This window comes from Myotis davidii, unplaced genomic scaffold (assembly GCF_000327345.1).
Source record: "Myotis davidii unplaced genomic scaffold, ASM32734v1 scaffold962, whole genome shotgun sequence".
Lineage (NCBI taxonomy): Eukaryota > Metazoa > Chordata > Mammalia > Chiroptera > Vespertilionidae > Myotis > Myotis davidii.
Window position 1 is genome coordinate 4,133,275 of NW_006295559.1, and position 11,496 is coordinate 4,144,770.

Here is an 11,496-nt window from a genome sequence, read left to right on the forward strand (position 1 = left end):
CTGTTGTCCAATTTCTGAAAACCACTGTTGTTTTATATTTCTTGGGTTTTTACTTGTTGCTCAATTACTTGAGGAGGAAAGCACTTCTGTAATGTTTTCTTCATTTGGGGTTCCCTAGAAGCAGACTTTAGGATAGCGTTGATCCTCCTGAATTCTGTATTTGTGAATTTGCCTACTTGCTACAATATATTTGTAACCTTAAAATCAATATTTGTGTCACTTTCACAGTCAATTTTGGACATGCACAGAGTGACAAGAATATGAGTTACCGGATGTGCACATTTCCAGCTGAGGTCCAACAAGGCAACACTCTGCTTCCTTTTTAAGTTTTTTGTTGTAAACAAGGTCCTTTTTGCCTTGTATTTAGTGCATGCTTCTTGCATTTTTGTGCTTTGTGTTGGTCATTTTACTGTTTAAAATGGCCATCCAGTGCATTGCTGAACTGCTGCCTAGTGTTCCCAAGAGCAAGAAGGCTGTGATGTGCCTTATGGAGAAAATACGGTTGACCTTGAACAGCACAGGTTTGAACCACGTGGGTCCACTTATGTGTGGTGCATGCTCTGATCAGAACTCATATGAAGGCTAGGAGAGATCCTTGCAAATCTCTGGGGCTCTCTCTACACACAGGTCTCAGCTCTCCAGCACTTTGCTTTGCAAATTCCAACCACCATGGCCTCCCCAGTCTCCCAGCTCTGTCTCCTCAACTCAGGGCTACTCCACCTGGGTGTGTCCTTCCTGCACTGCAGCCTGGAAACATCTCCAGGCCATGCACTAGGGAAATCAGAGGACTCGCCTTGTTAGAGTCTCCTGGGGGTCACTATCCTGCGTTACCTGATGGCCAATTCCTGAAAACCACTGTTTTATATTTCTTCTTGGGTTTTTACTTGTTGCTCAATTACTTGAGGAGGAAAGCACTTCTGTAATGTTTTCTTCATTTGGGGTTCCCTAGAAGCAGACTTTAGGATAGCGTTGATCCTCCTGAATTCTGTATTTGTGAATTTGCCTACTTGCTACAATATATTTGTAACCTCAAAATCAATATTTGTGTCACTGTCACAGTCACTTTTGGACATGCACAGAGCGACAAGAATATGAGTTACCAGATGTGCACATTTCCAGCTAAGGTCCAACAAGGCAACACTCTGCTTCCTTATTAAGTTCTTTTGTTGTAAACAAGGTCCTTTTCGCCTTCTATTTAGTGCATGCTTCTTGCATTTTTGTGCTTTGTGTTGGTCATTTTACTGTTTAAAATGGCCATCCAGTGCATTGCTGAACTGCTGCCTAGTGTTCCCAAGAGCAAGAAGGCTGTGATGTGCCTTATGGAGAAAATACGGTTGACCTTGAACAGCACAGGTTTGAACCACGTGGGTCCACTTATGTGTGGATTTAAATAATAATAACAACCTGTACTTAACATGTAAGTGCACCCTCACCGTTCAAACTCGTGTTGTTCAAAGGCCAACTGCATTTTATATCTGCAATTGGGAATCCGAGTATGAGGAGAGCTGAGAATTTTCCATGGGGCAGGTGGTTGGCACCCCGTCCCCACATTGTTCAAGGATCCACTGCCCATGGGTTAGATGAGCTTCATTCAGGCATGACTCATAGTGCTGTTAGCTGTGAGTTCAATGTTAATGAATCGACAATACATATTAAATAAGGTGTCTTTGAGCATAAACACATAAACAAGGTTATGTATTGATTGGCTGATGAAATGTTGTGACCAGAAGACAGGAACCTAACTTCCTATTTCCCCTGGGAACAATGGTTCAGTATTCCCTAATTCAGTGTTCACACCAATTGTATAGAATTGTTTTTGTACAATAAACTGTACAAACAGTTAATTTAGGTGGTGAATAAAAAGGGAAAGGGGAAGAGATAGGGAGGGCATGGCAGCCTTTAAAGGCCATGTCAACTTCCACTGTGGGTAACTACAGCTTGTTATCACTGGGGACCTCTGGGACCAGAGTATAGCGTATGCCTCAGACTGACCCCAAACAAGGCGGGCAGGGCAGCTGGAATATTTATGCACCAATTCCCATCAGTTGAAGGGGCACTCATGGCTGACTGAGAAGCAGAGGGACTGGCTGCCAAAGAAAGTCTTCAGGCAAAGAGGTATAGACACTGGCTATTGAAGTCCAGCCTGACTTTCTACTACAGTGGGAAAGTATATAGCACCTGCTACAGCTGGGACGACCAGGCTTGTACGCGTAGATGCCTCCAGAAGCCAGGCAGGTAACATAAGCGGGAGCAGCAGGCTGGGTAAGGCTTCCTGAACCGCAAGGTTGCCTTCCCTGTCTAGCAAGAACAGCTGCTACTCAGCTTCGGCCAGCTTTTGCCATGCAGGAGAATAAGTACAGACCTATTCTCCTGCATAGGTCTATACTTTCCAAATCTGATTTTTCAAGAAAGATGGGAAATTCAGGGTTTTTTTTAAAAATGTGAAATCCCCAATTTGTGAAACGTTGGCAACGAATTCAAATTTTTTTTTTAAAACGCTGTTAAGGCCAAACAAAACATGCTAGGAGACCAACTTCAGCCCACGGGCTGCCAACTTGCAACCTCTCTGATAGAAAGCATGCAAAACCCCACCTGCTGGGTATGAGCACAGAGAAAGTGTGTCATTATCCCGTGTGTACTCTAAGGCATTCTGGGGGAGCCCAGCGTTGCCTAGAAGTCTGTCCGGACATCCACATGGTGAGACACCTCTGTGTCCGTCTAGTGAGTGCACTTTCCTCTCCTGCCTTGAGAGTTATTAGGTGGCCAAAGACCACTCCTCATCGTGGCTGGTGAAGTTTTCCAGTGACTTATTGTCACTGTTTTGGCACGTTTCCTCTCGTGAGAAAATAGCCAAACCTACTGAGCTGTTCGTCTGATACTGTTAGTCTGCACAGCCTATCAGCCCACTCCATAGCTGAGAACAGGGCTGCCTGCCCAGCCTTCCGCTGCACACAACATAGACTGTTAGAAGAGCTTGCAAGGCGAGTGGCAGAATGTGTGGAAATGGAGCCTAGAGGATTAGCTACCATCTGGCATGTTCTACAACGCAGAGGGTGGGAGAGAGGCCAAGGTCTGTGCTCCCAGGGGATGGCAGAGCATCTAAATCATTCACGGGTCAGGGGTCAACTGGAGAAGCAGAATCACTAGGAGATATATACTATAGTCCCCCACTTATCCGCGGGGCATACGTTCCAAGTCCCCCCGTGGATGCTTGAAGACATAGAGGAGATAGCTAGAACTGCCAAGGGCAAGTTACAACATGACAGATTTGGCTCAGTCAGGGGGTGAATTAGATCAGGGGTCCTCAAACTACAGCCCGTGGGCCACATGCAAATACAAATATTGTATTTGTTCCCGTTTTGTTTTTTTACTTCAAAGTAAGATATGTGCCGTGTGCATAGGAATTTGTTCATAGTTTGTTTGTTTTTTAAACTATAGTCTGGCCCTCCAACGGTCTGAGGGACAGTGAACTGGCCACCTGTTTAAAAAGTTTGAGGACCCCTGAATTAGAGTAAGGGTTCTACAGCTGAAGGGACTTCCTTGTGGGGAATTAAGTCCAGTTTTTGACTTGTTGGTTTTAAGCAAAGATTTAATAATATCCATCCATCTATTCTTCCTCCCTTCCTTTCTTCCTTTTGTCCATGTACTGTCCATCCTGTTATTTGTTTATAAATGCAATTATTCAACCAAAATTTATTGACTACCTAGCACAGTGGTCGGCAAACGGCGGCTCGCGAGCCACATGCGGTTCTTTGGCCCCTTGAGTGTGGCTCTTCCACAAAATGCCACGTGCGGGCGCGCACATACAATGGGATTGAAACATCGTGGCCCATGCGCAGAAGTCGGTATTTTGTGGAAGAGCCACACTCAAGGGGCCAAAGAACCGCATGTGGCTCGCGAGCTGCAGTTTGCCGACCACTGACCTAGCTTAAGCCCGGGGCTATGTTGGGTTCTGGAATTTATGTGCTAGGCACTGCATTAGGTGTTGACATTTAAAGCCTAATAGGAAAGGAGGTTACTCACCATTTACTATGTGGCAGGCACTGTATTAAGTGCTAGAAATTAGAACCTAGGATAGATGACAATCTGGGACCATGGTTGAGATTCCTCAGTTCTAAGCCATTACTCTTAAATGAATCTCCCAATTTGTAAGTCCTAGCCTGACCTTTCCAGCCATGATTCCTTGACTCACAGGGACCCATAGGGCTTCTGCAGCCACTAAGGCTATGTTTTCTTGGCTGGACCCAGGAGGGAGGGATGTTCTGAGCTCTGACCTCATTGTTTATCATTTTTAAAAGCTTCTGCCTCCCTTCTATAGGCTGGATCAGAGCCGGGGACAGCAGGGTGGATGTGTGAAATAAACTCCAGGCAGCGTTACTGTGGAGAGCGGCTACAGCGTTTGGAAAAGTTCAAGCCTGGGACTAGTGAGAGGACACGATCCTCTCGTGGCAAAGCCACGTGCAAGTTCCAGCACAATTATAGCCAAAAGCTACAGTGGTAAGCCTGACCTTATGGTCCAAACCTGTAGCCCCACGTGGCTGAGTGATATGGGCTGTGGGAGGTGCAGCAAGTAAACAAAGCTTGTTCAGGTGCCTGTAATTGAGTAGATTTGAAACCCGCGAGAATGTTGTAACCACACCCTTACTTTGCCTCATGGAGTATGGCTATAAAATAAAGACTTGACTTGCAGGCTGTGGTACCGTCTCTCCATCAGAGAGGGCAGCATCCCACCTAGCGCCCAGCTTTATTCTCTTGTCTGTCTTTTCTAAATCCTTCACTGCCCCCTCTCAAGTTCACCCATGGCTGTGCGGGCTCAGCACACGTCACTATAATCTTGGACACCCAAACAATGGGTCACACGCCTACAGCTCATGACTTCGTGGCAGCTTGACTGATCCTGAGCTCTTCCACTTTTATCTGCCGTTTGAGACGGGAAGGCACTGGAAACAGCTCATCTGTGAATGATTGCAGTGTGAAAGCCAAGTGGATAGGAAGAGATGAAATTATCAACAGTCCAATCTTAGCCCCCAGGGAAGGACTAGAAACATACGGTTAGCCTGACATTTAAAGAGCTGATGTGATCCAGATGCTCTCGTGCCAGCACCCAGTTCTCCCTAAGCCAGTGATGGCGAACCTTCTGAGCTCGGCGTGTCAGCATTTTGAAAACCCCTAACTTAACTCTGGTGCCGTGTCACATATAGAAATTTTTTGATATTTGCAACCATAGTAAAGCAAAGGCTTATATTTTTGATATTTATTTTATATATTTAAATGCCATTTAACAAAGAAAAATCAACCAGAAAAATGAGTTCGCGTGTCACCTCTGACACGTGTGTCACCTCTGACACGCGTGTCACAGGCTCGCTCAACCCAGCAGCGACCGTGCAGCACTTGGAAGGGGAAGGCTGGACATTCAAGTGTAGAAAGACCATGAGGACAACAGTGTAAATAAATAAAATAAATTAATTAGCACAACCGAGCGCGGTTGCACTTTCAACCCAGCAGCGAAGTCACTGTTAGAGCACAGAGCTGAGCTTGTAAACCAGCCAAGAGAGTTGTGTCCTGATGGGGGAGGGTAAGTGGGCTGTTGAACACACCTGTCTGTTATGGTATATGGTATATGGTATATGGTATATACTACACCGTACTATACTATACTATACTATACTATACTATACGGGTATACGGTATACGGTATATGGTATATGGTATATACTACACCATACTATACTATACTATACTATACTATACTATACAGCATATATGTAAATATCCTCGGGTACATAAATAATAGCAAAGTGTAGTAAAATAATTGGGAAGTGATGAATTGTGTATATTCATTACCTTTTCTCTTAATATAATTCCTTCAGGTAAACATTTATATAATTAATTTTAAGAATGAGTATGTTTAAGACCCAGTTAGCAAGACTCCTGGAATTTAACAATTGGCTCTCATGAGCTAGTAGCCGCCATCTCCAGCCATTGCTGATTCTGGAACTGGGCTCAATGATTAACAGTGCTGGGATCAATTAGCAATGTCTGCTAAGGACACAGAAGGGAAGGCAGGTGGCACACATGCCACATATTTACATTTTCTAGAATGCCAGTGATTTTATGAAAACCACTTTTATTTTTAATGCAAAGAGCCTGGCATCACCAAAGGAAATGACTCACTTCTCCCTGGCAGGGAGTACACAGAGTTTGCTCCCAGTTTACAATACTTCTGTGGTGGCATCTGACTGCACCTCCTTGGCATTTCCAAAGTCCTGGAAAGAAAGGAGTGGGAACCACCTGGGGGAGAACGTCTCATTTGTTCCCAAGGTGCTAACAGCTCCAGTACTGCGCACTGCAGAAAAGCCAGCTGCTGAAATGTGGGTGTGAACCGTCTTTCAGCTTCTTTTGCTTGAGTAGAGGGAGTCTTTAAGGCCAGAACTGCACAGTTTAATATCTCGTTAAGACTTTCTGCACTGGCTCTCTCGTTTCCCTTTTGCTTTTCCTGGTGCGTACGCTGTCAGCAGCTGAGGGCTTCTGTGGACTGGCTGGTTCTCGGAGGGGCCAGGCACAGCTGCCTCAGTGGAAGCAGGAAGGAGGTAACGTGTCTTTCCAAGTGTCAAAAAGTCTCTTAATGAGCTGTTAGCATTTGGTACAATTTGGCTTAGTGGCTGTGACTTGAGGACTTCCAGATATTGCTTTTGGAGCTGGAAAAGGCTCCCTGACAGCTAGGGACCCGGGTTCCTTTTCCCCTTCTGCAATACCTGTGGTGAGTGCAAGAATCTGTCCACAGCGGATCAGATGGAGGGTGTGAGTCAGTGAAGAGACATTCTTACTAACAGACGTTTTCTCCACTTGTGTTACTCATTCATTTTGTCTTTATTGAGTTAACATTTATAGCTAATTAAATGCATCCTAAGCATCAGCTCAATACATTTTCACATATACACGTCAATATTCATGTGACCACCACTCTATCGAGGTGTAGAATACTTCCTTCACCCTAGAAAGTTCCCCGTGTCCTTTTCCAGTCGATGCCACCTTCCCCAGAGGTATCCACTGTTCTGATCTTGTTTTAGCTCGGGCTGCCATAGTGAAATTCCATACTCTAGGTGTTTCAAACAACTGAAGCTTATTTTCTTCTGGTTCTGGACGTTAGAAGTCCAAGATCAAAGTTCTAGCCGATTCAATTCCTGATGAGAGCTCTCTTTCTGGTTCGTAGATGGCTGCCTTCTCACTGTGTTCTTATGGCGTGTGTGTGTGTGTGTGTGTGTGTGAGAGAGAGAGAGAGAGAGAGAGAGAGAGAGAGAGAGAGAGAGAGAAGCCCTCTGGTGTCTTTTCTTTTAAGGACACTATCTTATAGGATCAGAGTCCCTCCTTATGTGCTCATTTAACCTTAATTCCTTTTTTAGAGGTTCCATCTCCAAATACATACTGGGATTAGGAATTTTGAAGGGACATCACCTGTCACATAGACTACCATTCTTGGTTCTAGAATGCCATGTGAATGGAATCATACAAGTGTACGGTCTTTTGTGTCTGGCTTCTTTTTGCTCAGTGCAACATTTTTTAATTCATCCACGTTGTCGCACGTGCCAGTGATCCATTCCTTTTTATTGCTGAGTAGTATTCCTTTACATCAATAAACCACGATTTCTTTATCTGTTCTCCTGTTGAACATTTGGGTTGTTTCCAGTTTGCCAATGGATACTTATTCTGTGTAGCGCATTCTGTTGCCTGCTTGGCTATAAAGAAACATAAAGTATGGCCCTGCCCACCAGGAGCTTACACTTGGAATCTGTGCTTGAAAAACAGCTCAGAATGCACCAACACACCACACAAAATATGATTCTGACTCACGGAATGGAGACGAGGTCAGGGACTCAGAAGGAGGGAGTTTTTAGAGGAACGTCAATAAAGTCTGTTTGTAAGCACAGGCACTCAGAAGATGAGGCAGCTTGAAAACATCAGCTGCCAGAGAACCAAAAGCAGCTACAAGTGAGGTCAGAGCTGGCAGGTCCTTGGGTCTGTTTTACCGCCTGGGTTCCGGGGCGAAGAGCTTCATGAAATGGGAGCTGGCTGACAAAATTGCCCTCAGAACAAAGCTGGCTCCTGCCTTGTTTTTGTGGTTTCTTCCAAGAGGGCGGGGAGGGAAAGGCCTGTCCTCAGAAGGACAGCGGGGCGCCACGTCCACGGTCAGAAAGGGCTCTCTGTGGCCCGGTGTGGATGCTCCAGGTGGTGGCGAAACAGCACGAGCAAAGCCCAGCCGGGATGGCTCAGTGGTTGAGCACTGATCTATGGACCAGGAGGTCACTGTTGCATTCCTGGTCAGGGCACATGCCTGGGTTGTGGGCTGGTCCCCAGTAGGTGGCGTGCAGGAGGCAACCGATCAATGATACTCTCTCATCATTGATGTTTCCATAGAGCTCTCTCTCTCTCTCCCTTCCTCTCTGAAATCAATAAAAATACATTAAAAAAAAAACACAGTCCGAGCAAAGGGATCTGAGTCCTGGGTCCTAGCTTCAGACCTAGAGAGTGTGTATTCAGCTTCTCTAGTTCAAGGATGTATGTGGGTGAGTCAGGTAGAGTTTTTAGCTCCAGGGACAGTACCATAGGGGCAGGAGTGGGTGGCTGAAACTTGACAGCAACCCCCACCCCAAGGGGGCCTGAGAGCCTGCCACGGGTCTGTGGGCAGAGCTGTTAATATCCCTGTCTGTGAGTCTGAGAGGTGAGGTCTTACGTGTCCTCATAACCCTTTGGAAACTCACCTCCCCAAGTCCTACTCCACCAAGCTCCATCTAATGTCTCAGGTTTTGCCTTTCCTTGCCCTGGTCATATAGCATGACAGAGTTGAACGTGACCTTGGAGTTCCTAAGCATTCGGAGGTGAAAGGCTGAAAGAATGGGTAAATTTGGGGGGATTTCAGGAGAGTTATTCAATGAAATATCCTACTCTTAGTTTTATGACCATGTTGGTGGTTACGTACAGGGTATCCCAAAAAATGCATACACACTTTGAAAGATTGTAAAGTCAATATTTATTAACATACACTTCATTTTCAAATTTAAGTGAATTATCAGCTGTTAAAGTGTGTATATAAAACTATTTGGGACACCATATATCCACATGATACCAATAATTTCACATAATGTTAACGTTCTGCTTGCTTAGGTTTTAAACTTCCTTTTTTACATTTTTTTTAAATTGAAAGGACAAAACCTATATTAAATAAAATTTGGGGGCGAAAAAACAAGAGAGCTTCCTAATCATCTTACTTTCCAGTTACACACTTTTTCACATGTTCATTTGAGTATTTTCCATGTTGCTGTAATAGTCTTGACAATGGTTACACGTAATAGCTGCATAATATTTAATTAATGTGGATGTACCATAATTTTCTATTGCCAGACAGTGCAGTGTCCAGATTTTGCTATTACCTGTAACTCTGCAATTGAGTAATTTCTTTTAAAATAATTTTTACCCAGAGGTGGCACTTAGCACAGCCCTGTGGGAGGCCTGGGGTGTCATCAGTGTCTGAGACGAGAGAGATGAAGAGGACTTGTGACTTAGAACTGCATTTCTGTGAGTCCAACGGGAACTAAAAATGGAGGTGTCATGGAAGGAACTGCCCTGAGTATAATTTTTCAAGTGTTAAAAAGCATAATTTTCATACAAATCCATAATGAGTACATGTCAAAGTTTTATTTTAATTAATTAATGAGATAATCAGGTGTATAAAAGAAACTGGTGTATAAAAGGTTAGAAGAAAAAATGTGGAGTCAGATTGCTAAGTTAGATACAAAACTGGTTCATTTTCTTCGAAGCAGTAAGGCTATAACCCTTAGTGTTATCTTCTCTATCAAACAGAGCTCATTTTTACCTCCACAGGAAAAAAAAATTATTTGCTTCCCTGTTGGAAAACAACAGGTATAGCTTAATGGGTTTCAACAAATTAATAGCTAAGCTTAGAGAGTTGTAAAACATTGAGTCAAGAATAAGTAAAAGTTATAGTCTACTAGAAAGTTGAATGACCCTGGGGCGGGCTTGACAATAAAGGTCGTGCGTCTTTTTGCTTTACTTCTGACTGCCGGAAGCTAATTCCAGCGTGTCATAAATGCAAGAAGTTTCATCAAAAGGTTGATGGAACTTGGGGATTCAGCAGGGCTGAAGACATATTACCTGCTGCTGGAATGGCTAAGGGCATTTCCCCACACCTAAAGATTTGCATATATTATTGCCTATTGCCAGACAGCTGAGGGCATTTTAATCTACATGTTATTGCCTCCTGTTGGCCAAACACAGTTCCCCCAAAACTAACAATGCCTACTGCATACTAAGCCTTACCTTTGGATATGTTTATCCACTTTGCTTCAGGGCAATGTGTGTGAATAAAGAGCAAGGGGTCCGGAGATTCAGAGAACTGTGTTACTGAAGCTAAGCCCTCCTCTGGCTCCCCCATGGGTTACACATTTCTATTCTATTTCTGGTCTCTTTATTAATGTATGCCGCAGCGCCTTCTCCAGATTCCTGAACCCTTCTAGATGCTGGTTGTCACTCCGGCATCTGATTTGGGACATTGTTTTCTTGAAGAGAGAAGCGACCCAGAGAGGAGACTCCACGGTGACACTGACCCCCCCCCCCCCCAACACACACACTTCTTCCATGTGCGGGCAGTACAGGGAGATTATCCTCCTGGTTTGAAGTACCCTGGGGTACAGTGAGGACCAAAAAGGAAGCTTGGATCACGAATGCCCCACCTCCGGGGGTGGGCGGAGCGGGAGGGCCCAGAGCCTGTGAGAGGAGCAGGAACAGGGAGATTTGGCTTGAGGCCCTGACCATTCACCTGCCAGGGGCTCTCAGTGGAAGGCTGCCTGGGAGGGACCTTACAAGCTCAGGCGGAACCTGTTCATTTGACAAAGTTACGTGATCCCTTCCTCATGGAGTGGAGATCAGCCTCCACTCTCTGAACAGTACTGTTCACCCTCACCTCCGCCACATCCTTATCCCAACCATCCCGTGGTGCCCCCAACCTGGCTCTGCTTTTCCCCCTCCAGGCCCTGGCCTGCGATCAGCTTTGCCTCCTCCCCCTGTTCCAGAGTAGAACCTGGCTTTTTGCAGGAGAGCAGTGGAGGCAGTGTCTGATTAAGAAAGAGAACACCAGCCAGGCGGTGTGGCTCAAATGGTTGAGCATTGACCTATGAATCAGGAGGTCATGGGTTCAATTCCCAGTCAGGGCACATGCCTGGGTTGTAGGCTGGGGCCCCAGTAGGGGGCGTGCAGGAGGCAGCCGATCAATGATTCTCATCATTAATGTTGCTATCTCTCTCCCTCTCCCTTCCTCTCTGAAATGAATAAAAAATATTTTTGAAAAAAGGAAGAGAACTCCAGTTAGGATGATGAACTCATCTGGTATTCCTGGGACTTCCTAGATTGAAAAGACACACCTCAGGGACCCCCTTCAGTCCTGGCCAAACTGGGACGATTGATCACCCTAAGTTCAGTTCC